At 40.0% G+C, this 4,586-nt stretch overlaps 1 pseudogene; it reads right to left on the minus strand.

Annotated features, from left to right (window-relative positions):
* Window positions 1–1,788: 1,788 nt before the first annotated feature.
* LOC101692799 lies at window positions 1,789–2,705 on the minus strand (annotated as a pseudogene).
* Between the last annotated feature and the right edge of the window lie 1,881 nt (window positions 2,706–4,586).

Consider the following 4,586-nt stretch of genomic DNA (forward strand, 5'->3'; position numbering starts at 1 on the left):
AAACATTGTAGAAGCTTAAGGTGTAGCATGTGATAATTTGATACACTTATATATAATCATTGCAAAATAATTATCACAATAGGCTTAGTGAACACTTCCATCATCTCATAAAATTACCATTTTTTATTTTGGTGGTGTATACTTGCATACATCAACAGCTACTGCGTGGGTGTCTGGCTTCCAATCAGCCTGAATCTAAGTGCTGTTTGAGATCCTCACTTCTGAGACCCAGAAAGCCTTGGCACACCCTCACTACTGGCAGCTATTGAAATAGAATAGGCTCAAGGTGCCTGGGTGTCTCAATCCGTTAATCAGCAGCCCTCTGCTCGGGCCCTGATCCCCAGGTCCTGGGATGGGCCTCGGTGGGGGCCCTGCTGCTCCTTCTCCCTCTGTCCTTCTTCCTGCTCTTGCTCTTGCTCTCAGATGAATAGATAAAATCTTTAAACACATATATAATAGGCTAAGTTTTCTCATCTGTTAATGAGGATAAGACTTCTTTCACCTTCATGCTGATGCAGCGAACACAGATGTGAACTGTTCAGATGTCCCTTAGAAGAAGGACTTGTTCTGTAACTCACTGGTTAAGCGCCCACCTCCATCTCACCTCAGGTCTTGATCTCAGGGCTGTGAGTCCAAACCTTGCCTTGGAGTTCCACAACAGGCATGGAGCCTGCTTAAGAAAAGGGTGGGGGGGGAGGCACCTGGGTAGCTCAGTTGAGTCACTGAACTCTTGGTTTCCACTCAGGTCATGATCTCAGAGTCTGAGCTGGGGTCCAGGCTGGGCAGGGAGTCAGCTTGAGTATTTCTCCCCCTTTATTCCTCCCCCATCACATGCACACAAGCCAACCTACTCTTGCTCTCTTTCTCTCTCTCTCTCAAATAAATAAATAATTCTTTTTTAAAAAGAAGAAAGATGGGCGCCTGGGTGGCTCAGTGGGTTAAGCCGCTGCCTTTGGCTCAGGTCATGATCTCGGGGTCCCGGGATCAAGTCCCGCATCGGGCTCTCTGCTCAGCAGGGAGCCTGCTTCCTCCTCTCTCTCTCTCTCTGCCTCTCTGCCTACTTGTGGTCTCTGTATGTCAAATAAATAAATAAAATCTTTAAAAAAAAAAAAAAAAGAAGAAGAAGAAGAAGAAAGACATGTTGCTCCAGCCATCAGCTCCCGAAGGATTGTTTTCAAAGCATGTCCTCATCCAAAGACTGATTGCTGTGGGGATGGAAGGGTGTGTGCACCCATCTTAGCGTTCTGCAGTGTAGCCCTAACAGACTAGACAAGACTTTCTCATGTCTACAGTATAATTTGACTTCTCACTCTGCTTAATCTACGTCTTCTCTTTCTCTACCACAATTAGTGATCCCTATAAAATACCCTGCATGCCAAATCTTAAATATATGTCTATATCTATATCTATGTGTGTGTGTGTATAGTGGACTGCTTGGATGATCACAAAGGTTTGAGAGACAATAGTGAGAGATGGGGTGGGAATGAACAATAAGTTCTCTCTCCTGCATGAGGCCCCTCCTTCAAGACTGGAAGAGGAATGTTTTATTTAATGTATAGAAACCAACAGAGAGAGACAAGAGAAGTGAAAAGAGGAATATGTTCCAAACAAAAGATCAAAATAAACCTCAGAAAGATGGTCCTTTCTGACCATCTTTCTGACCAAAGCCAATAGAGGATTGGCTTTTAGGAAGAGAAAATTAATCGATAGTCACTTGGAAATGTTGTGTTTCAATAAAGCCATTTAGTAATCTTTTTTTTCTAAAATCCAAAGTTGACCGAACACTCGCTACTTTGCCATCTTCATCTCTCTGTTCCTGAATGTGTAGATGTATATATGACTGGATTTAGAAAAGGAGTTAAAACTGCATCAGATCTGGCTATAAACTTGTCCAGGTGTGTTGAAGGAGAGGACCACATATGGAAAAAAATCAGTGGACCAGAGACTAAAATCACCACAATAATATGAGCTGACAGAGAAAAAGGAGCTTTGAATGAACTTCCTGTAGAGTGTTCCTGAAGTGTGGCTAGGACAAAGATACAAGAAAGGGTAAGCAAGAAGAAAGCAGCCAAGGAAATGAACCCACTATAGAAGGAACAATGAACACCAGTTTATAAGTATTTGTACAGCCAAAGTAGATTAGCCAAGGTATGTTACAGTAAAAGCTATCTAATACATTGAGCTACAGAGGGGCGAGCTTACCACAAAAGCCGGTTGGGCCAATATGTGAATGAGACCGTGGTCCAGACAACCACAAAAATCAAAATACATGTTCTTGGCTCATGATGGTCAGGTAATGGTGAGGTTTTCATATGGCTATATATCTGTCAAAGGCCCTGGAAATGAGAAGTACATCTCATTGCCTCTAACTGCATGGCAAAAGAAGATCTGAGCTAGATAGTCCCCAAAGCAGAGGACTTTCTGCTTCCTGAAAAGATCACAAAGCATCTCGGCTGCTGCAGTGAAGAAAAATGTCAGGTCAGTGATGGAGAGATTGGCTAACAGAAGATACATGGTGGGGTATAAGGGTCAGAAGTCACAATGACTTCTCCTACTAGAAGGTTTACCCTTACCCTACTAGAAGGTTTCCCATCATCCTAGACACATATAAGAGACAAGAATAGCAAAAAAAGCTGGATCTCCCAGGAATTGGAGAGTCCTAGGAACATAAACTCAGACACCCCAGGGTTATTGGCTCCATCCATTGGCTTATTTGGTAGGTTCATGCTCCTGATACCTAAAGAAAGTGACAGAATTCAAATTAATACTATTACATTAATATCCTCCATGGAAAAAGTATATGAAATTTGAAAGTCGGATATTACCTGAGCATTTCACAAAATCAAATATCTTTTTGGCCACTATTACTATAGTTACATATGATAGTAAATGTGTTGCCAAATAGCCTTCCTAACACAAGGAATGGTGCCTAGGAAAATTTATTTAGATGACAAGTCTTTTACATCCCATGTAAATTATTTTTTCTGATCACTTTTTGGGAATAGCAGCTAACTGAAATTTAGGTATCTAAGCAAATGGGAGTTTTGATAGTATAAAAACCCAAATAAATTTGGAATATCTGGTACTGTCCAAATATAATGAGCTTCAAAGAGGTATATCAGAAAGAATAGCACAAGGAATTGCTGAATAAATAGGAGAATTTACTTGAACCTCTTTCTCATTAAGAAAAAAAAAAGATATTGGGGAGAATAACAAGGTGGACCATTGTTCATGTTGATGGTCAAATTAGCTAAGACTTAATGGGTGAGGCAGAGACAGCATGGGGGACACAGTGGCATGGAAAATGCTTCTGGCAGAAGGAAATCAGACAAATCCTGGAGGCAGGAGAGAGTCATGCCTCATTTACCCTTCAAAACATGCTCAAAGATTTCCTTTTCCAGTCCTCCCAGGGTTGACCTCCAGCACATACTGATGAGTCCATATATTTTTGGTGTTTTCAGATGCTGATCCAAGTAACCCAGGAAAAAAATGTACATAAAAATAAAATCAGTGATTTATTTAAATCCATTTCAAGTTAATTTCTGTGAATGCTATAAGATAGAGACCTAGTTTCATTCTTTTGCATGTGAATATCCAAGTATCCAGCACTATTTATTGAAAAGAATGTCTTCTCCAGTGAGTAAAATGTTAATAGTAGAACCTAAGTGTGGGTAGGCAGGTATTTACCATAAAATTCCTTCATCTTTGTAGTATGTTTGAAATACTTTCAAAATAAAATATTCCAAAGGAAAGGGAGAAACATATCTAATAAAATGATGATGTTCTACCAAAAAATGGCATACAAAGTACAATCTCCAAAATCTCCTAAAGTCATTTGGGGAAAAAACAAAAAAACTAAAGTCTCCTAGAGTGTAAGTCTCTTGAAATCCAGGATCTAAACATGGAGTTTATTCATTCAACCTATTTTTTGACCATTACCATATGCTAGTTCCTAGGCAAGGAGCTCAGAGCCCGGTAAAGAGACACACACATGCAAAAAAGAAATTTAACCCAATCTGGATAATATCTATATTGTAATGCACATTCAATGCAGTGGGTAGTAACATAGAAGGAAGAAGCCCTAATTCTACCTGGGGGAATCTGGGCAGACTGACTACCCAGGGAAGGTAACATTTGAGTAGAGACTGAGAGAGGAATGAATGGGAAGTGAGGGTTTAGGGTGCATGGAAGACATTCCAGGAAGAATTCCAGGAGGAATGCAGATGTGACATAGCATGTTTGATATGTTTCAGAAACTATAGTCATTTAGTACTAATGAAACATTAAGTACAGGGTAGAGGGTAGTAGGTGAAGACACAAGGAGCTTTTTAAAAATATTGTGCCCACCCCAGGCCAATTAAATCAGAATCTTTGAGAGATGGGTCAAGAGTCCAAGTATTTTTTGAAAGCACATCAGGTCATTCTAATGCACAGCTACTATGGAAAACCACTGCTCTATTCTATGCTTCTCTTTATACTCCCATAGAATCTTAAAAAAAAAAAAAAAAAGAATCTTGTGCATCTCCTTTTCTTTCTTTCTTTCTTTCTTTCTTTCTTTCTTTCTTTCTTTCTAGAGAGGAAAGGGG

The sequence above is a fragment of the Mustela putorius genome, unplaced genomic scaffold, assembly GCF_011764305.1.
Source record: "Mustela putorius furo isolate JIRA1106 unplaced genomic scaffold, ASM1176430v1.1 tig00003898_pilon_pilon_pilon, whole genome shotgun sequence".
Lineage (NCBI taxonomy): Eukaryota > Metazoa > Chordata > Mammalia > Carnivora > Mustelidae > Mustela > Mustela putorius.